The 24,039-nt window shown below is 39.0% G+C and overlaps 1 protein-coding gene across 1 annotated transcript in view; it reads right to left on the reverse strand.

Moving 5' to 3' along the window:
- Window positions 1-22,471, reverse strand: part of LOC145663017 (phospholipid-transporting ATPase ABCA3-like) — a 373,059-nt gene extending 350,588 nt beyond the window's left edge. Inside the window, exons 1-2 of the mRNA XM_081729148.1 lie at window positions 22,269-22,471; window positions 8,227-8,421 (exon numbers count right to left, since the gene is read on the reverse strand). The gene's annotated coding sequence lies outside the window, so the exon portion shown is untranslated. The remainder of the gene's footprint in view (window positions 1-8,226; window positions 8,422-22,268) is intronic.
- Between the last annotated feature and the right edge of the window lie 1,568 nt (window positions 22,472-24,039).

The following is a 24,039-nucleotide window of genomic DNA, read 5'->3' on the forward strand; positions in this document are numbered from 1 at the left end:
GTGTTGAGCTATCACGCACTAGTTCACGTCTTCCATGACCATGTTACTTCCAAGTGTCCAAATGTCCCCAAATGTGGGTACTATGCAGGACAATATGAAACAAAGGACTGCCCAAATACAGAGAAGCCACCACATTGTTCTACATGTTCAAATCATGCACATCCTACTTACAGTTATAAATGCAAATCTAAGCCAGCAGCCAAACCGGATCACCCGGAAATGACTGTTCCATTCCGTACAACACACGCTTCTGTCCATTTTCCCAATCTATTGCTTCTCCTCTCACCGTTGAGAATTTCCTGTGCTATATCAATCTTATCTTACAAAATATCTTTCCATTTCAACGACAGCTGATTCTTGACCATGTTATTGTGGCAGCCTTAGTTATATTTCAAGTTAATCTCAATGCTACCTATTCTCGTCCGTATGTCCACTTTCATAGTGTACTACCTGATACTGCAGTTTAAACCCAAAGCTTTCTGTCTCAGCATGGCTCTTACTATTCTTTCTATGAATATTCGGTCGTTATCTCAACACCAAATACTATTTGAGTAGCTACTTTTAGAACATGTTGATATATTTGCATTGAATGAGACAGTCCTTAAACCCACAACGTCTATAGGCCTTCGTAGGTATCAGTTACTAAGAAATGATTATGCAGACACTAACGCTCGAGCACAAGGCGGCACTGCTATTGTAATCTACCATAAACTAACTTACAGAGTTCATTCTATCCCATCACTTGTCCCCTTGCCTGAACATTTGGTGAGAACCATATATCTACCAAGTATGGCTCTAACTGTAGCTACAATCTATGTTCGTCCATGGCATGATATTCCCCTCGATTTCTTCCAGTACCTATTATCGTACTATCGTCACTTATTAATACTTGCGGATATCAATATTCACAGTCGATCACCGGGAGAAAACTCAGTTTTCTGATTATACTGTATATCCCTAGGTCTGCATGGCCATATATATCAACTACCTAAACATACCAGACCGAGTAGTCAGACTACTCCTGACGTTATCATTAGTACAGCTTCAATAGTTGCTAAAACTTCTGTCACAGTTCTTGAATGTATCGGCAGCGATCATCTACTAGTAAAAGCGATCATTAACCATGCACGTCCACCATCGTCTCCACAATTAACAAGAACTATTTTCTTATATGATAAGGCTAATTGGAAACAATATCGGACTGATATCAATACCGCAATGGATCAGTTACAACCACCAACCTCTGAAGCTGATCTGAACAATATCGTTCATAGCATTGCAACTGCTCTTAACGACAATGCTGCAAAGAATATCCCTACGTACCATGATAAAACATATCAGCCAATATTATCACCGCAATATCTTATACTCGTAGGAAAATTCCGACAGTATTTTCGTGAATATGAGAAGAGACGAAACCCAGAATATTTAGCACAAGCATTTCGATGGCAACGCACAGTTCACAATTATACAGTTGCTCATAAAAGACTTACATAGACTAAAACGTGCAACAAGTTGAACACTGAAACACAGCCCACAAGATACTGGAAACAGTTTCACCTGTTAACTGGGCAGAAAGTCAGTACTTCTTACTCTCTTGTGCAGGACGATCAGCATTTACACACTGATCAGGCGAAAGGAGATGCTTTCACATCTCACTTACAAACAGTCTTTACGCCGACTCTATCCACATATTTTTTAAGTCCCCGCATATCTGAACCAGCAAACATCCAATTGCCCCAACCATCAATCACGCATGAGTTGGATATTTCACATCCTTTAAATCAACTCTCATGAAATTACCTCTCATGAAATAAGAGATGCTTTAAAGCGGAAACGTAATACAGTACCTGGTTTTGATTATATATCTTATGGAATCATCGATCATATATCTTATCGAGTGCTCACTACAGTTTGTTCTCTTCCTGGCAACGATTTGTACGATTATTTTAAGAACTGAATATTATCCACAGGACTGGAAGATGTCTAAAATTTGCATGTTCTTAAAACCAAACAAACTACATCACTCGGTGAAGTCATATCGGCCCATGCAACTGACATCTACTTTGGGAAAATTATTTGAGAAAACACTGGTGCATCACCTGCATCCATATCTCAATGAACATCACCTTTTACTTTCTCATCAGACAGTATTTCGTCCATATTTCAGTCGCAATGATCAATTACCCCGTCTTACCACTACTATTACAAATCATTATAACAAAGCACTACGTCCTGCCTCTTACTCATGGTCCTTCAGAAAGCACTTGATCGTATCTGACATTATGGGTTACTCTATAAATTGCTTAAGCTCGGTGTTCCTCTAAATTATCTTAGTTATCTACTTTTTTATATTAAACCGTATTGCCTATGTTAATATCAACGGCTCTCTATCACATCCGATCTTTCATTATACGGGAGTGCCACAAGGGTCAAGTTTTTCACCTCTTCTGTATATCTTAAATGCCTTCGATTTAACATCTTCGGCACCTCATACATATCTCTTCCAATGTTCGAATGATACTGCTTTTCTTACACTCGGTAAAACAATTCAGTAGATTAACGTCAATTTGCAGTCTACGGATTTTCTTCACTGGTGCAATAAGTGGAGACTTACTGTTAATGAAGACAAGACAAACTTTAGTTATTTTACCGCCCAGTAAGGTCAATCGTAATCCGAATTTGCTTGAGATACGTGTCGGCGATCATCTCCTCCGACCAACTAAAACTGTTACCTATTTAGATGTCATTTTCGATTATAATTTGCGATGGTCAGCAAACCTATATAAACTTGTTACAAAAGTCAAAAATAGACTTCAGTTTCTTCGTCGCCTTATAGGTCAAACCTGGGGTTTAAACTCAACACTGCTACTGAACACCTATAAAGCATTTATGTGGAGTATTCTCACTTTTGGTCATGTCACGTGGCGTTCAGCCCCCCAAAAGTTTTATAACAGATTAGAGATACTCGAGGGTCATGCATTTCGGCTAGCATTTCGCATCAAACTACCTTACCATAATCAACGTCTCTACAAGATAAACTTTCCGCCGCTTGTACAACACATTGCCCACTTACATAGAAAATGTATAGCGAAATGCCTTCAAGACTGCAAGGATATTTTTCTAGACATCATATTTATAGATTTGGAGCAAGAATCACAGTTCAAATACTGTTATACGCCACTAAGCATCTTACTTTCCATTGACGCTCGCACTCTACCGGATGATCACCATCATGTCAGATTTTTCCAACGACAACTCATTCATCATGACATTTCTAACCTTTTTCCATTATAGCACAGTTTATGTATCACACCACTAACACGGGCTTCCCAGTGTTTTCTCATTAGTCTTGAGCCACCCCAAGACAGATGATTAACCTGCATTCGTCATACTTATTTTGTGTTGTGATGTCAAGTACACTGCGTTCTTCATCATCACTCCGCTGTCGTTCTTATTTGAATTCCACTATTGCTTTATATATTTGTACACTCATTTCGTCGCATTCCTAGCTCCTTCACTGTTCTTTTTCATTTCACTTCATTATATACTTAATATATATTAGTTAGTTATAGTTATAAAATAGTTATCTTCACTTCATTATATATTAGTAACTTATATTTAATTGTCATATGTTAATTTTTCTTTATATTTTTGTTTTCTCTTAACATATCAATATTTATGTTGCTGTAATATATTAGTTTCTTTGATATTTGTTAATTATTAATCACCAGTATATCTCTCTACACCTCAATGCCCCACTATAGTCAAATAAAGGCACAATTCATGCAAACACACCGCATGCCAAGAGAGAGGGCGAAACCCTCTATTGGGAGATTAATATTATTTTCTGCTTTTGAAATAATAAAGATGTTCCCCAAAACTGTGTCTCTCAAAAAACTCTTTTGTTCGATCATACTTTCCCCAGCTGGTGTAGTGAGGCATTGTTGACAAGTCCACGCTGTGTTTATCGCATTCGTGTGGACGCACGGTGATCCGAACACAGTAGCGGACTAGAAGCTGCAAGAGATTGAGGGGTTTCCCAAGTGGAAGTTTGCTGAAATGTACAAGTAGTGCAGTTTTTGAACCTCATTCTCATCTTCATCTCATACTCGTGGATCCTGCTTCAGATCGGTTATCTTCTCGCTTTATGAATACTGAAGATGATCGAGAAGCGGAGAAATCAACGGGATAAGACGTTCACAGACCCAAGTCCTGAGCGTTCTCGTTCACCAAACCATGAGAACAACCAAGCACCATCATCTAGTTCACCACCATCCAAGAAGAAGCATGCCGATGCACATAGCATCTCCAGCTTGGACTCTGACTCCAACCGGCTTGTCATCGACAACGATTTTCCTCCTCTGTGGCCTATCTACAGCTTCCTCCTGCAAAACTATGATACCAAGTACAGGAATTCGAAGCTTTTGCTCCAACTTTTTAAGTATCGACCACGCTCAGAGATTTTCTCAGATAGTGGAAACAAGAAATGGATTCATGATTAAATCAAAATTGGCTAACTTCGCAAAAACCATCAGAGACAAGCCCAATCTTGAAATCTTCGGGAAAACTGCACCTTTAACATCTCTCAACCGCAGCCACTACAAGCAACCACCGCCACCACGTCAACCGTCTACCATGTCCGTGTAGTACGAGGAGTCGACCCATCCATAACACATGACGAAATAGAAGCTGAACTACGAGAAGAAGGCTACACCTTTAAAAATGCATCCGGATTCGTAACCATCAGGGACCTACCTACATGGTTAGAATTCTGACAACCTCCCAAGATACTATCAACGACCTTCTGGATAATGGCGCCTTCATTTTCAAGAAGAGACACAGAGTAGAACCATCCCGCTCACTACGACAACTTTCTCTCAGATTTGAACGCTGACAGGAATACAACATAATCCTACTCACAGTTGCACCAATTAAATCAAATGTGGATACTGTATTGGATCTCATCCTACGAAAAGCTGTCCGAATCTGCAACAAGTTCCAACTTGCAACACCTGTCATGAACCCACCCATCCGACGTACAGCTACAAGTGTAAAGCTCAACCAGAAGAAGCCAAGACGGAACTTGTGGTACCACTGCGAACTCATGATGCTCAAAATCAAAACGTAGAGGCATCATTGGAGCCTGACACTCTGTTTCCATTAATCAATTGTTAGCATTTGTCACCCCCACTCTTCAAAATGTTCACTCGTTTGTACGCCCATTAATGTTACAACACGTTCAGCACGCAGCTCGCAACATCTTTCACCTCGATTTTCACGCCATCTACAATGGCCCGTACGTGCACTTTCGTGTATCTCCACTCGCAACAAGTTTAACTTCATCTTGATCATGGACTTAACTATGGCACTTGTATTTCTATTTCTCAACATCCGCACATTCTTAACTCATAAAATCATCTTTGAACAACTCCTACATGAAGAACAGGTTGACGCATTCCTTCTCAATAAAACACATCTCACTTCTAAACTCAGTTCCAATCTTCCTGCAAGGCGAGCCAATGGCGGCGTAGCAATAGGATTTTCCTCTTCCACACTGTACCGTCTCCATTCTCCATCTCTCGCTAACATACCAGAACATCTAGTCATCACTCTTTATTACAAGTCATTATGTGTCACAGTCGCAATCATCTATGTTCAATTAGGTCATCCGATTCGTCTCTCATTCTTCCACTATATCTCGAATCATTTCCGACACTATCTGATCTGAGCTTATATTAAAATTCATAGTCGCTCAGACCGAGACAAGGCAGTTATTCACAATTTCATCACTACTTCCACTACAGGCTTCATCCATCAATTTCCAAAACCAACCCGTCCCGATCTAATACTACCCCTGACATAGTGATCACATCTTCATCACTCTCCCACCGCATCATCATTGACATCCTAGATCCTCTCGGTAGGAACCATGTGCTCATTAAACTCACTCTAAAAGTTTCCACTCGTCCTATCTCTGACCCGCCGCCTCCACGAGTGATATCTCGCTATGATAAAGCGGACTGGTGCAACTATCGAACCTACTTAACCAATGCCCTGTCAGTAATCACTCCCCCTTCTACTGAAGATGAATTATACTCCACTCTCGTCTCTATCACCATTCATATACAACTTGCATGCGAGCAAATAATCCCTCATACCACATATTCACCTCATCGTCCTAAACTCCCTCCTCACTACCTTCCTCTCGTTCAACGTTCCCGTCAGTTTTACAAAGAATATGTTCGCACTGAAAATCGCGAAGCCCTACACCGTCATAGAGCCCTCCATCGCACAGTATGTAATTACCTTCGAGCACACATATTGCGACAGTGGATCAAGACGTGCAATTCACTCTCTGATACTTCCCATTCTACAAAATATTGGAAGCGTTTCAACGCACTCACCGGAAAATACACCGGAACTTCCTATTCACTCATTCATCATGATCAAGCACTCCATTCAGACCAAGATAAAACTAATGCCATAGCTACCTATTTACAGGATATCTTTACGCCTTTATCAGCTACACGCCATTTTCGTCATCATCCCACAGAGCACTTTAACTTCTGGTCTCCTCATTTGCAACATGATGCAAATCACATACTCTGTTCTCACAAAGCACTCACTGTCCCCATTACTCCTACCGATATCACGAATGTAGTTACCCGCAAACGAAACACAGCTCCAGGCATCGATACCATCTCATATCGCCAGTGAAAGAAAGCCCACCCATTCTGATAAATATTCTTGCCCTGACTTTTATTCTTCGTACCGCCTATATACCCACTGCATATGAAATGTCTAAAGTTCTTACGTTTCTCAAACCAGAGAAACCTCCCGGCCAAGTATTCTCTTATCGTCCTATTCAGCTCACCTCGGTTTTCACTAAAATTGTTGAAAAAATCATAGTACAACGTCTTCATCTAGATATTTCACGGTACAATCTTCTGTCGCTACACCAAGCAGGATTTCGTCCACATTTCAATATTAATGATCACCTCATGCGTATTTAAATTACATAACTAATCAATACAATACGGCAAAACCATCCTGCCTGGTCCTTTTTAATCTGGAAAAGACATTTGATAAAGTTTGGCATCAGGGACTTCTCTCTAAGTTACTCAATTTTCACCTTCCCGTTGCATACATACGATTCATTTATGATTTCCTAACTGGACGCCTCGCTTACATTTTTATTAATCAGCAATCATCACATCAAATTTTCCTACATTCCGGTGTACCTCAGGGCTCTTCTCTCTGTCTCCCCTACTCTACCTGCTGTATATCGCAGATATGCCTGCACTTCCTGACAACGTTCATCTATTTCAATATGATGACAACAAGGCCTTTCTTGCCATAGGCCGCACTATTCACCAATTGATAAAACTCAAACCATAGTTTTCCTACCACCAAATAAGCGCTCAAAAGTTAACCGCAATCCAACTTTATTGAATCTCACCATTAATCCAACTTGATTGAATTAAACCACGGATCTATTACGTCTAGTAGAGCATACTAACACCTATGTGCTATATATTTCTTGTGTCCTAACAGCGCCGTCTCAATACAGACAAAACTATAAAAAAAAAAAAAAAAAAAAAAAAAAACAGAAAAAATTAATAAAGGTGTCGGTGTCAGTTATTAGTTGCTTGGTTTTTATTTCCGTTCATACTAGTAGCGCAATTCGGCCGTACGAGTCAGTTGTCTGTGTATGAAAAGGCACTAAAAGAACTAAAACACTTCGTTTAAACATCAGCAACAATATAATGTTGTTAAAAAACAGATAACAAACGCTCATTAACAACTGGAACGCCGATTTGCACAGCAAAAGCTACCTGAAGTCATTGCACAAAAACAGAAACCGCAATCATTGTAACAGAATGACGTTTACATAATTTTGCGAGGGAAACATGGTAGCCGAAGAAAAAATAGATTATATTTTCAAGGTCAAACTACCCACAGGAAATGTTCCAATAGCACACTTCGTATTTTGAACTAGTATCGGAAACAGTGGCGTATTTAAGAGGGTTTCCGGGCTTCAGCCCCCGAAATATTATTTACTATTGTAAAGTAAAAGAAATATCTTGCAGAATTTTCACATTTCCAGGAATAAAAATAGCAAAGCGCCTCGTAAACAAAATTGTCCGGAAGCAGAAGTAAGAAAGTTTATACAGGTCAGTCGCCGGCCCGGCATTGATATAAAATAAATGAAATTAAACTTACCTAAATGTAAAAACCATTAAGTAATCTAAACTTAATACATCTCCAGTGTTGACCACATTGACTATAACTGAACCAGATCCTGCGCCTTCGGTATCTAAATATGTGACTTATTCTATTTGCTTTTTCCGCCGTAGCCTGCACTAGTAGAATCCCTCTCCGATTGGATACGACGCAAATCGTTTTGGGTAGTCATGCCTAGAAGAATTGAAATTGGCATTATAAGGGATTTTAAGGTAAACTAAAACGGATTTTCGTGTAAGAAATAAACGTGTATTTCAACTCAAACTGGACCCTTCAGTCATAGTGCACACGAAAACCTGGTCAGTTAATATACGAAAGAAAGGCTGCTAGTATATGACAAAAATATTATGACTTTTAATTATTAATAACGTACTCAATACAAAACATTTGCAAACATTTATTTATTCAAAACAAGTAGCTATGTATATCATTTACCATATACATTAAAATAAATCTTGGAAAGGAAGTCTTACGTTAGGTTTTTAAGATATAATCCAACTTGTGCAAGGATGTTATAAAATAGAGGATCTGCCTATATAAAAAAAAATCTTGAAGCCATACGTCACAGTTTCACCACCCCCACTATGCCCACTCCTCCCAATAAGATCGCAATGTTTTGAGCCAACCTTCGTGGCAGAAACGAAAGTAGTCAATCAGACGATGGCGGTAACAAGAGTGACCAATCAGACGTGTTCGGTCTTTTTGGGCTTCACTGAGTTAATAAAACGAAGAAACATATGAGCAGATCCACTATTTTATAACGTTTTTGAACTGGTGTCCATTTCTTGCATGCTCTCTCCAGTTTTCTTGCCGAAGCTGTCAAAAACACGCCCTATCATTTGTTTCGATATGGAAGCGATTTCCTGGTATGTACCCCAGTTTGCGTGCACTCTCGATTTAAGGTATACCATGTACACTGAGATCTGGGAAGCAGGAAAGTAGTGTTACCGTTGCGAGAAATTACGAACCACAGAACCTCACTCTTAAAAAATTCCCCACAATGTTTGTTCTGTGAGCTGTCAACACACAACGGCACGAATAGAAATAAACGGAAAATGAAAGATAAGTGGCTTGTGAGGCACTACCACTCGAATAAAATAGGGGTATCATGGCACTATGCTCACTTAAGAAAATCACTCAACGACGATTTATGCAATGTTTGACGATTTCTCCCCTCCTGCTCCTGTCTACCTTCAACGGAATTTCCCATCAAATAAAGCATATTGGAACAGTTATTATGTAACAATTCAGGTATTTTCTTTTTTTTTCTACATTTATCTCATTTCGACTATTTCCCAGTTCCTATACAGTTCGGCGTAGCTCGGTAACGCGTCTAACTACGTACGATACAGGCTATTCAGTGTTATATATACAGATGGTGATCAGAAAAATGGAAACAACTGTAGTTGGCAACACGTCACATGTATGGGTTGGCAGTGGTGTCGTGGCGCCCGCAGCGCCGGACCGCTGGTGGTGGTGTGTTAGGTCGGTCTCCATACTACGTCAGGCGTAGTGGGACAGCAGTGTCCAGTGACTGCAGCAGACGGAAGTAGTGTAAAATGGGAGTCCTCTCAGATTTTCAAAGAGGGCAAATTGTTGGTGCGCTGTTATGTGGAGTGAGTGTGACGGCAGTGGCTACTGTGTTAGGTGCGTCGCGTGGAACAGTGTCGAAGGTGATGACGGCCTGCACAACACACGGGAAAACCACATCGGGGAAGCGGAACAGTGGGCGGAAGAACATCATGAGTGACAGGTCACGCCGGGCATTAAAGCGCATAGTCACGCAGAACCGTCGTGCCACTGCGGAGCAAGTGACGGAGGAACTCAATCAGCACCTCCCCCACCCTGTTGCGACAATCACAGTCCGCCGCGAATTACATGACATGAACGTACGGGGTCATGTTGCACGGGCCAAACCGCTCATCAGGGACCATAACGCTTTCGCACTACGCAAATGGTGCCGCGACCATGCAACTTGGACGGTTGAGGACTGGAAACGTGTGATATGGTCGGATGAGTCATCCTTCACCCTATTCTCAACCACGGGCCGTGCTTATGTGTGGATAACGCCCAAAGAAGCTTATGATCTGCAGTGTCTCCGCCCAACTGTGAAACATGGCGGTGGCTCGGTATACTGCGGGCCGCCATATCATGGTTTTCATTGGGTCATGTGGTCACACTTAGCGGACGAATCACTGCCAACGATTATGTCGCAATTTTAGGAGACCACTTGTATCCTACGGTCCGGATGTTGTTCCCGGACAATGACGCCATCTTCCAGAATGATAATGCACCCATGCTGGTGTTGTTGCAACGGGGTTTGAGGAACATCAGGATGAAGTTCAACACCTCCCATTGCCTGTCCAATCCCCAGATCTCAACATAATTGAACATCTGTGGTCCGTCTTGAAAACACGACTCCGGCGACGATTTCCACCTCCATCCTCTCTCACAGAACTGGCCGATGCCCTGCACGAGGAATGGTGTAAAATTCCACTTGCTACCATTCACGACCTCTATGCCTCCATCCCACGTCACATCAAGGCTGTTCTGAAGGCAAAAGGTGGCCCGACACCATATTAATATGGTAAATTGCAATTTCGTTCAGGTGTTTCCATTTTTCTGATCACAATAGATATATATATATATATATATATATATATATATATATATATATATATATATATATATATATATATATATATATATATATACAGGGTGCCCCATGAGTCCATTTACATAGGCCATCTCGGTAACTATTGAAAATACGAAAAAATGATAAGAGAGCAGTGTTATTTGAAAGTATGTTTTTTCAATCTAAAATGTTAGAATTTTCGGAATCGGAGCAACCATTTGGTCTCTAGACTGCTAAAGCACCCAATGGTAAAAAAAAATGCAACGTTGGCACGTTTTCGTTGGACAACAATGAAGATAAGTGTGTGTGATATGAAGAAGGATCACACGCAACGTCAATCCAAGTCAGTGTCGTCACCATGGGAAGGGCAGGGAACAGGTACAAAAACGAAATTGAATTGAATTTATTCATGGCAAATTGGTTTTATTTGCTTAGTGATGTCAATGAGATCAGACAAGAGGACAATTGAATAAAATTAGAAAGGGCCTAAGTACCAAAAAAAAAAAAACAGAGAAAAGACGATAAACATGAGTTACCGCAATACAAGTTAAACGGGTACTGAGACCATGTAAGTGCTTTAAAACAGAAGCAACAACTTTTAAGCTATAAACTCCTTACAAACGTATTCTGCTTGGTACTAAGATAACTTTGAACGCCAGAATTGAATTCTACTTATTCCGGAACTTAGACCCTTTCTCATTATCCAACTGCTGTCTCGCCTAGAAACAGAAGCGCCAGTTTCCAGACGAGTTTAAATGAGACAGATTAATTATCTGGTACCCAGTCGCTGGTGTAGGGATAGTGTGCCTGGCTGCCACACGGTATTTTGGTATGCCAAACATGGGCACGAACCCTACTTCGACAGGACATCCTGACGAAAATTTTTCCTGGTTTTCCTCAGTCTCCCTTGGTGCATGTCGGGATAATTCCTTCTCTCAGGAAGGGCCGTTTGTATCAATGTTGTGGTACGTTTGTATCAATGTAGCCAGCAAGAGGGAAATAATAGACGAGATTACATGAAATTTCCCGAAATTTGCACCTAGAATCGGGAATTATTTTTTTGCTGGAAACACTGCCACCAGACAAACAGAAACTACCTGAAACTAAATCTTTGTAGTCCACTAATATATCCTGCAAGTATCATGGCGATATCGAACAAAGCATGAAATTGAAAAAAGATATAATTCAGTCAGAAATTCACCATTTTCTTACATTTACAGAATTTGGTTTCTTATAAACCTCAACTGCACTTCCCCTAATTGTCCTACTGAAACTTCTTATTGTGCGTTGTGTAGGCTAACGACGAGGATTTCGGACAGTGGTGAGTTTGTTCGAATGTAGCCAATAGGATGAAAATAATAGAGATAAAAAGAGATTTTTTCGAAAATTTTCCCCTAAACTCAGAATTTTTTGTAGCTAGCAACACTGCTACCAGATAGACGAAAACTATCTTAAAATATACACTGTCACACTGCTAATATATCCTACAAGTATCATAGCGATATGTAAGAACAAAGCTTCTAATTAAAAAATAAATTACAGCAAACATAAAAGTAGGGGAATCTAGAAAAATTAAGGATTAGAACCTAAATACGAATTTTTAGTGTTCCCTCTAATCACCCCAATGTAACGATCTGTACTCACTTTTCTTCAGTAAAGATCAGTGTTCGGCTGGCGTAAGTTGGCTTGCGCTCGAACTTATAGGTGTGGATTTATAAACAAAAATTTCGAAAATTACGATTTTTTTTGCCCAAATTTAGGGAAATTTTAATTTCCCTAGTTGGTAGCACTACACGCGGACCGGTCCAATTCATGTGAACAAATAGGTATCTATCAGAGCTATCTACCTGACAAGTCTTAAGGTGATCTCTCTACAATGAAGGAAGCCACAGGGAAAAAAGAAAAAAGAAAATAAAAAAACTCGAATTTTTCAATTAAAGCTGAAATTTGAGAAGGAAATTCGACACCTAAAAGAAAAAGAAACTAATATGATGAACTATAGTCCAACTATATTCGGCCAAAAGAATATCCCGGTATCTTGATTAGTGTCCACACAGGAGCGGATTAAAATAATGACAACCATTTGTGCCAATTTGGCCCCTGTGTCCGACAGGGTTACGGCAAACTTCGGCAACATGAGGGTTGCTGTCTGCCTAGTACACCTAGGTATGTCTGTTAACCAGCGCCGTAACTGAAATGTTTTCGGGGGAGCAAGCATTATTTCGGCCCCTAGAAAAAGTGTTGGGGCCCCTGCAAAATTCGAAAATAGGCCCTTCTTTACATCTTTCTCTTACTCTTTGAGGGCCCTCGGAGCCAATGGGCCCTCCCACACTGCAAGCTCTCCGGGGCCGTTTGTAACGTCACTGGGTCCATTCCATACATGACAAATTAATTAATGGAACAATATTGACAAATCCCAAACCCATACGAATAAATATTGTTTCTAGGGCCCCCAATAGTAGATATTTTTTATTGAAATGGGACGACGACTCATTTTTGTTTTATTTAACTTTTGTGTGCTGTTTTGTTTATGTAATGTAGTGAACCTGTTTGATGCTTCATTTGTAATTTCATTTTCGTATCGTATATGGAGTAAAAAAATTTAGTCTTAAAGTGGGAGCCCCTCGAACGGCGGGGAACTTCCCTGAGGGGCAGTTGCTCCTCCTGCCCTCCCACAAGTTACGGCCCTGCTGTTAACAGTTCCATGAAGATGAAATGTGGCCTCGTCGGAAAGCATGATGTTAGCCGCAAGGTTGGGTTGTTTACAATGTTGTATGCGTATAAACCATTCGCAGAATTCATGTTGTTCATCAACATCATCTCCATGCTACTTCTGCACAAAATGTACCTTGAAGGGATGAAAATGATAATTGCGCAGAATTTTTTTGAACAGACATTCGGCTAGTATTGCTCTTTTGGGCCACCTTTCATATCGATCGCGTTGGACTGCACGTAACTTAAGCCAGAATTTCAACGTGTGTGCCATCGTCGGTTACAGTTACGGTTACGGTTGTGGTTTGCCAGATCGAGGTCGGTAACCATAGTGTAGTCGTTTCACCATGGTCGGTCCAAGACACTGCCAGTATCCTTGAACCGTGTCAATAACTTGTCAATGATTGTAGGTGATGACAATGGGAGCCGTGCATGGCAGTGATGAAATTGTTCGGCAGCCCCATGTATACTCAAACCGAATGCGTGAAGGACCATTTCCGCTTTGTTTGCAGGCGAATACATAGTCACTGTTATTGATAGACACGGAGATGTACGGACGCTAATTCAACACACCACTTGAATGCAATATACAATTCAACACCAATTCAACAAGCAGCGGTACAAACAGGACTAAACGGGAAGGAAAATGAATGGCGTGATGCTCGTGTTTGATTACGTGAGACACTACCACTCGGGCAAAATAGGCGTATCACACCACTATCCTCATTTAAGAAAATCGTTCAGCGGTACATTCTTTCTCTCCTGCTTCTGTCTACCTTCAACGGAATTTCCCATCAAATAACGCACATTCGAACAGTTACTGTGTCCCAATACAGGTATTTTCTTTTACTTTCTACATTTATTTCATTTCGACTATTTCTCACTTCCTATACAGTTCGCCGTAGCTCAGTCGGTAACGCGTCTGACTACACTATACGCTATTCCTGAAGTCATGGTTCAAACCTCAGTCATGAAATTGGTTCATTTCTGAGCGCTCTAGTTTCTGGCGACACAGGTGGATTCAGCCTCCTATTAAATTGCGTAACAGAGTTTTTGAAACAGTCTCCTTTTCATGTTCTTTCATTTATTTAACAAGTAGATGACGAGCACTGGTATTCCTTGAATGACTTGCGTCCTCTTGATATCATTCGTTTCTCAAGGGAAGAACGATGGTATACCATTATCGAACATGAGACAAATGCTGGGATGGTACATCTCAAACAGCTGCCTTCTACATTTTTAAATCGCTTTCCAATGACATACATACACATGTTCATGAAACCAGAACATTGTTGAGTCTCGTCTCGTTTCGAAAATGATAACGAAAACGACACTAGATAAGCCTTCAACGATATGAGATGAGTCAAGAAGTTTACCAGACGAGACGAGACCTCCAATGACGCTCACCAGCAGAGAAACTTTATTTATTTGTTCAAGGAAATGACAAGGAGAAATTAAACCTCTACTCCGAGGTCACATCGGATTTTTAGGTGAGTTTAGGACTGGAAAAGGAAGCGACCCTTCCTGAGGGAAGGGACTATCCCGGCATGCACCCGGGGAGACTGAGGAAAACCAGGAAAAATCTTCGTCAGGATGTCCCGTCGAAGTAGGGTTCGTGCCCAATGTTTGGCATACCAAAATACCGTGTGGTAGCCAGGCACATTACCCTTATACCAGCGACTGGGTACTGAACAATTAATCCGTCTGGTTTAAACTCTAAGGATCTAAGGATCTAAGTTCCGGAATAAGTAGAATTCAATTCTATCGTTCAAAGTTGTCTTAGTACCAAGCAGGATACGTTTGTAAGGAGTTTATAGCTTAAAAGTTTTTGCTTCTGTTTAAAGCACTCACCTGGTCTCAGTACCCGTTTAACTTGTATTGCGGTAACTCATGTTTATCGACTTTTCCCTGGTTTTTAAGTGTTGGTACTTAGGCCCTTTCTAATTTTATTCAGTTGTCCTCTTGTCTGATCTCATTGACATCACTAAGCAAATAATACCAGTTTGCCGTGAATAAATTCAATTCAATTTATTTTTCGTACCTTCCCCCTGCCCTTCCCATGGTGACGCCACTGACTTGGATTGACGTTGCGTGTGATCCTTCTTCATATCCTTCATTGTGGCCGTTCCTTCTATTCTCTTTGGACCAGGATACTTCAAACCACACACACACACACTGATCTTCATTGTTGTCCAACAAAAACGTGGCAGCGTTGCATTTTTATTTACCATTGGGCGCCTTACCAGTGTAGAGTCCAAATGGTTGGTCCAATTCCGAAAATTCCAACATTTTAGATTGAAAAAAACATACTTTCGAACAACATTGCTCTCTTATCATTTTTTCGTATCTTCAATAGTTACCGAGATGGCCTATGTAAACGGTTGTATGTCACCCCCTGTATATAGGATGTACTTAAATAAGGGGTCGAAGTATGATTTGGTTTAATGATTTATTGTGGGTTGAAAAGGACCCCTTTTGAATTTCGGAATAAACGTTTTGCAAAATTTATAGATGGAATTTAACACTTTGTATAAATAGACTTATTTGTGGTCTATGTGAAATTGGCCCCCAATAGTTTGGGCTACACGCGATCTTTATTGGGACAGGGAGTACTTCCTTTGAGCTGTTTTAGGCTACCAACTTTAGTGTTTGGGCTGCTCCGGAAACAAAGCTACATTTTCACAAATGTTTGGGCCAGACAAGATTTTTATTTTGCTGCATAGAACTTCGATTGGACTAATTGAGCCAGCAACTCTTAGCATTTTGGCTACTATAGTTTCTGAAATATGGACTATTACATTTATTAAAAAGTGATTTTCCTGCTTGTTTTGTCAGTGCTAACTTCAATAATACGACAGGTCTGACAAATACATTTATGGGAATTAGCAGTACTTTGTGTCCATTACCACTGTAGCAAGTTTAAAGTTTGGACTGTATTTAAAACAGTGTAAGTCCTTCACAAATTTGGAAGCTGAAAATAATGGGTTAATCTAATAGGTGAGAACTTGTCTTCTTTTAAAAGTATTTGGACTATACATTGGTGGAGCTCGAAATTGAGAAGACAGATGAAATGTTGCCAACCTTCACACAGTATGCCGGGAGCGGTGACTCAGAGAATTACGTCATGATTAATACTCATTACATCAATATTACTAAATTCACATTTGGCAGAGTTTGCCAGTGGTCACCCACAACAATTAAAATGTAGTTCATATGATTAAGAATTCTATTTATTCACGACGGTACTGGCGGTCACCCTAACCTTGTTGGAATGGAGGCACTGCCTCTGTTGCTGCAATCCCTAGACCGAGGATGCATATGCAAGACCAAAATCAAGACTAAATGTGCAAGGACAATACCAAAACTGTCAAGAAACAAAAACAAAAACAAAAAATGACCCAGATGCGAGAGTCTTAAAGCAAAACTTGAAACTCGAAATTCACAATTTTGTATTTCGTCTTGTTTTTCAGTTTAAGCCATAGACATAGCAACGGGGTGGAGAGACGTTTAAGTACTGCCCCATAAACATGTGGAAGTTCTCATCGTAAACTATTGAAATAACCGAACTGAGAAAAAGAACGATTACTGCTTTCTTACTGCTTTTCGTACTGTATATATAATTTCGATGAGTACATTGGCTTAAAAATAGTTGTTGATACTACTACTACTACTACTACTACTACTACTACTAATAATAATAATAATAATAATAATAATAATAATAATAATAATAATAATAATAATAATAATAATAATAATAATAATATCGGAGACTAGTTAGAAGACTGTATTCTTCTTGAGACATCACTGGACAGGAAACCTGGAGCTTTCTCCATTAAACACATGGAGGCTATATTATTCATGTATCCACGAAAGGCTTATGTAACAAGTATAGAATGGATAGATATTGCACGTAAGTCTTCAAGGTTTGACGCAATTCAATTATGTACGTAGTACATATAATTTTCAGCAATGTCTTATTCATTGGTTATTTTACCAATATAACCATTAAAACTGTAAAGTTAATGCATTATACAGTTTGTGAAGATACTATTGTTTTGCAGTAAAATTAGTTTGTGGTTAAAGCTGATCATTATTTAGACAAAATCCAAGGTGACCAGAATTTTTACTTGCAAAAACGGGACGGATACGAATCGCCGACGGGGGAAGGGGGGTAATATCTGACTTCCAGATTGTGTTTTGGGACTCAGCAGTGATTTGAATTCACAAAATAGATAAGTAAGAATGATAACACAACGTTTCTAACTTAAGCACTATCCAACAATACTTTACTTGAACACTCAGAATTCCGTTCAATTCCCATTTGAACATTCAGAAGTTCCAGACACGGCTGAACCTTCTCAATGAGTGTTGGTACGGAAGAGTGTAGAATCTGCATTGAATATTTATATTTTTTTAAATAATACTTACGGTTACCTAGGTCATTTTTGCCAAAAAGCGGGACATTTAGGAGTCCCATTTGAAAATCAGAAAAAAGTGACAACAGTTGGAAGCAAGGGACTGTCCCGGCTAAAACGGGATGTCTGGTCACCCTGACAAAATCAGTGCTGTCCAAAAATTCAGATATCCAAAATCCAAATATTAGAAAATCTGGATTTCGAATTTTAACTGAAACCGAAATCCGGATTTCCGATAACAAAGTATCAAACACCGAAATTCAGATTTCTGATAATGAAATTTAGAGAACAGAAAATGGATATCGGATAATGAAATGTCAAAAGCCGAAATCAAAATTTCGAATAATGAAATGTCAAAAGCCGAAATCGGGATTTCGGATAATGAAATACTAAAGTCTGAATATCCGGATATTGGACAGCACTAGACAAACTTTTATGAACAATTTAAAATTCTTTCACAATTTCCACATAATCACAGCGTCCATACATGAGCCATAAAATCTATAGTGCAAAAACAGAAATCAACCTGTACTAGGTACCCACTAACAAACAAACAAACAAAAAAAAATCATGAATACTATATAACCAAGTTATGATGGGGCGAATGAAGCGGCGACGGTGGGTGTACCCGAAAGCGAGTGCAGTGAAAAGTCGTCGGTTTTCGCAATGATACGAGTTCCAATTTCACTTCTAATGGACTCACACTTGTAACTCTACACTTGTAAATATGAAATACAGCTTTCTTACAGTGTGCAGAAATTCTTCACCGGCGAAAAGTAGTACCTAATACAGTCAAGTTTAATATACACTCACTTATTCCAAGAAAAGTATAGGCTACCACTTGTAATGATTTTACTCTAATAACCAGTGTGCGAATTGAAAAATTTTCCCAGGGGGGGATGAATTTCACCCATATGCGCACCCAGTCCTCCCCCCATATATATATATATATATATATATATATATATATATATATATATATATATATATATATATATATATATATATATATATATATACACTAACAAGTACAAAACAGTTGAGATGTGAGATCTTTCATAAATTTTCACTCAAGTAATATTTAGGTTAGCTACGCAGCAAAGTAGACCTACTTATATTTATGTCCACTTAAAAATACTCCAGAGGGGGAAAAAGTTATCCCTGCCAGGGATAAAATTTTTCTTCTCCAGGGTGGGAAAGATTTTTGTCAGGGGGGGGAAATCCCTGGCATCCCCCCCGCCAATTCGCACCCTGCTAATAACTCTACAATTGTAAGCATAAAGCACAAATGTATAACTTAATATTTAATTCTGCCGCCTGCAAAGATTTGTTCCTTATAAGTATGCCTTTACATACAGGGTATTGAATCTGATCTATAAATTTTGCAACATGTGGTGTGCCTAAACTCGATCAGCACCTTGTGATGTTGTCCAGTGCAGGTATTTTGCAATATGAAAATAAGGCAAAAATCTACGAAAGTCTCTTCAGTTTAACTATGAACGAATTGTATGTAATATTACCTATTGAGAATGTAAATTGCTTCCCACTACCTTACTGCCTAATTAATTTTATAAAGGAAGGAGTGGGGATTTTAAACCAGAGATTAAGGAGCTGAGCCTCCCATATTATGCACGTATGTACAGTAAGGATCCAAAATTGCTTACCAAGTGAGTATCCACAGCAACTTCACAGATTTTTCAGTTACAGATGACTAACTGTAAGATTAGGTGATGTTAGTTATCGTAGTTTACAAAGGCAACACTGCCGAAAAACGGACAAATTATTCTTTCGCGATCGGTGAATTTTCAATTTTCTTTATAAATTTAAAAGTGCTGTCCAAGACTATAACCCAAAATTACTAATATTTTCTTGGGATAATTTTGGGGGTTAAGTTTAGAGTTACCCCTCCGTTTTTTATAAAAATTAGGAAAATTTACAGGAGAAATAAGGTAAGAAATGATGGTTTCGATATCTTATGTGATGTTTAGGTGTGTACGTTTGGCAGTAAATTTCTGTTTAATACGAGAAAAGATATGTGGAAGTGGGTACTATTTGTAAGACGTGGAAAGCTCGATGATTCAGCAGCATGCCCATTTTATGTCGAGAACAGAACTCATCGAAGCCCTGCGGGGCTTCTAACCCGTTCCTACTCCTCCTACTAACTTATACTACGAATCTGTATAGTAAAACAGCACGTTTTAATGTTTTTATTGCTTTTTTGTAGGTATGAAACTGGAATGGCAACTCTAAACTTAAGCCAATTTTGGAACTGCGGGGTTAAAATCAGGTAAAGTCACCACGTTTACAGGAGAAATGAGTCAATGTTACGTAAGTGTAATTACTAAGTACTAATATAACATAATCTAACCTACCGTACACTAACCTCATCTAATCTAACCTAAACTAGCCTAAACCATCAAAAACACAAAAAATAGAGGAAGAAAGTACGTATTTTAAGCAAAGAATTCTGCCCCCCCCCAAATTAAAATATCCTAACTTAAACTTAACTAAACTAACCCAAACTAACCCAACCTACCTAAACCAACAACAAATAGACAAAATATAGGAAGAAAGCACTAAATTTAAGCAAAAAATTCTGGGCTCCCACCAGCTCCAAAAATATGCCATTTTCTTTCTAATTAAAGAATTAGGATATAGTATACGTAAGACCGCATCAGTTCCAGAAGGAGCTGGACGCTCATACTATTAGGGATTATTCATTGAGTATCTACGAACTTAAATAGGGGGTAACAAACACACTTTCATTTACTTACCGACTGATACGAAAATAAGAAATAACGTAGTTGTCTTACACTATGTTGTTCTTCCTCAGCCGTGTTTACCTTCACGACTGCTGATGTGCAAATGTCTGAGGTGTATCTAGTAGTACCAAGTCATGCATGATTGCTTAGCGGTGTTTGCAGTCAGAAAGGAAGTTTGGGAGTCATTCCGTACAGGTTTTCGTGAAAAGAACGTAACGCGAAGTTTGCTTTTTTTATGTTTATGTTTACTTTATGTTTTTTTAGTTTCTGGTCATTTCAATGCGAATTATGATGCTTAGAATTACGTGTATAAATTGAGGAAAATTCCTCGCTGATTGTATTACATCTTGGAACTCTAAGCACAAATGCCATTTTTAGTGATGGATTTGCACACACTGACATAAGCAGCGGTAGGTGGCAGCATGGTATGAAAAAGAAGTCATTAACAAGATGGAAGTAGGATTGTAATGGTTATTTCGTTTCACGTGAACTGCTTCTTGTATAAGTGTGGGATCGTCGAAATAAGTATAAAATAAAAAAGTGCTGTGCTGTTGGTGTGATGCAGGAGCACGTGCTGCTCCGCATCGGTAAGTTGTCTTATGGATTGGTAGGGATGCGGTTCTATTTTAGGGAAAGGAACATGTTTCGCTGTTGGAAAACACGTTTCATTGGAAATTCGAGGAGGAAAACGAGGTGCAGTTTTTCCTCCTCGCTTTTCAATGGAACGTTCTTTTGTAGAGTTAAACTCGATTTTTTAATGCTTTCTGTTCTTTATTCTCTTTTTACTTTAACACATTATGCCCTTGTACTCTATATCTGCATGTGTAGTGCCCTTGTACTTTATCTATGAGCGTGGGGGGGGGGAAGGGGGATTTAACGCATATCGCATGTCTTGCGCTCCTTCTGCTCCTTATTGTCTTTTTACTTTTATTCCTCACATTTGCCTTGTACTTTCTATGTGCATGTGTAGTGCCCTTGTACTTTATATGTGACTGGGGAGGGGGGGATTTAACGCATATCGCATGTCTTGTGCTGCAGGATACTTCTTACTCTTGCATTACGTAAGGAAATGGTATTTCATGTGGAAGTGGTAATAGAACACAGAAGAAACGCAGATCAGGGTGTATTCACAGGGTGTATTCACAGATTCAGGGTATATTGGAGTGTGAATACAAGATGATCTGGGTTTCCTATGTGTTCTGTTACCACTTGCACATGAAATAACATCATTTCCCTACGTAATGCAAGAGTAAGAAGTATCCTGGAGCACCGGAAACAAGGGCGGTCTCATGTATACTATTATTTCTGGTACCCGCTGAACAACCCCTATGTCAAGCAAACATTAACCAATATTGCCCTATAACGATATGATCAGTGAAAGAATGGTAAATATTTAACAATTATCCCGAGTGGTATTCTCAAAGTTAACCTGGACGTTAATGTGTAAATTAGGAGATTTGGGTAAATCAAACCTATAATGTTGTGTTTACTTACATATTTTCAACTTTCCCGAACATTTTTCTTGAAAATTTCTCACAAACTATGCATTCTTTTTGACAAGATATTACTATTATTAAGCGTTAATGTACCAATTTGGAGAAAAATATACAATCACTGTTATAATGCATTTTAAGAACTCAATAATTGCTGTATATACTGAACTTATTTGTGAACACATTATCAATTCTTGAAAAGAATATACACTACCTTTCCTGTGACCAAAGATTATTAACTATAGAAGAGTACGCAATTATAATCTTTATCACCACAGAGTTTATATTTATAGAGCACCTTACCTGTGTTTGCAATGCAAAGTTACTCAGTTCATTTTGATAAATAGGTGTAGTATTAGGGTAAATATAAGATAGAGTTTAAATTTAATATTTTGATCAACGAATACAAGAATATTTTTGACATGTATGAATGCGTAAAGCTTCGTGCTCTTTTACGGATAAACCTGACCTAACAGAGAAACTACTTAAAAAAAAGTTTTACACATATTCTTTCGTAACATGTTGATAGGAATCGATTGAAGCATGACCAAATTTTTGGAGTATGCTGCACCATGGTCAAATGTGCAAAAACTCTCGATTTAGTTCCAGTTTTAAGAAAATTTTGCAGACTGTTACCCAACGCAAAACCTGGAACAAAAGTACTATACCAATTATCGCAAACAAATCCACATCGGAAAATGTACACCCCAAATTTTCGGCAATCAGCATAGCAGTGTGACGTGACGGATACATTTGGTTTATAGCATAGCAAAGTAGACGAATTCGAGTGGTAAACGAAGTAAGTCGATATGTGATTTTAAGTTCCAAAAGACGTTTAAGTAAGTTCAGCTGGTGAATTTGCGTGTTGCCTTTAGTGATGATCAATAACAAGAGGCTCCATTGGAAATCCTGAAACTAAACTGCGCAATCTTGCATAAAGTTATCGTTAATCTACTTCACAAGATGACGTGAATCAATCTTCCCTCTAACTAACTTTAACCCTAAATAATATCAGTAACTACTTGATCTCAAGATGTTTCATAAATGGCAAAAGTTTTGCAAATCTTTTTGTGTAACAATTGATCAATTTCAACTTGTTTGTTTGATAAGTATCAAAAAAGATGCCATTTTGCAGCAAAATCTAAAATAATTTCTTTGGGAGGAGGAGGTTATATCATTTGCTAGGAATTAACTAATTTTAATTCCATGCTAGGGGATTGAGGGAAAGCCTGAAACATTATGATTTTTTTTATTTCTTTAGTTTTAGGAGCAACAGACGTATATTTTGTTTCCTGTCTCGGCCTATCCACACCTTCATTCTCAATGGCTGATCAGATAACGTGAAGATAAACATTCACTTCTTATTTCAGTGTATCCATCTTAAGGGAACACGTGATTAAATAAATTGAAAAAATGAAATGAAATCTTCCATGGTTATGCCGGTTAGGCTAAAGTAGACAGTGAAGATGAGAAAGGAATGAAATGGTGGGACGAAGAAAGTGGGAGAAAACGGGAGAACCCCGAGAAAACCCACGAGCACGGTGTTTGTCCATCACAAAATCCACACGGTGCGAGCAGGGATCGAACCAGGGACCCCAAGCACCGGAGATGAACACTCTACCACCGAGCTAGCGCAGTTCTGATGCACATTATCTGTTGTTGATATCAAAGTTGATGTGATTTATACATGTAGGCCTAGCGTTTTATAAAGTTAGTAGGTTATTTAAGTATTTTTATTGAAACAAGGAAAAAGGCAGCTTGATATTAGCATT

This window comes from Thermobia domestica, chromosome 10 (assembly GCF_964235325.1).
Source record: "Thermobia domestica chromosome 10, izTheDome1.hap1.1, whole genome shotgun sequence".
Taxonomy (NCBI): domain Eukaryota; kingdom Metazoa; phylum Arthropoda; class Insecta; order Zygentoma; family Lepismatidae; genus Thermobia; species Thermobia domestica.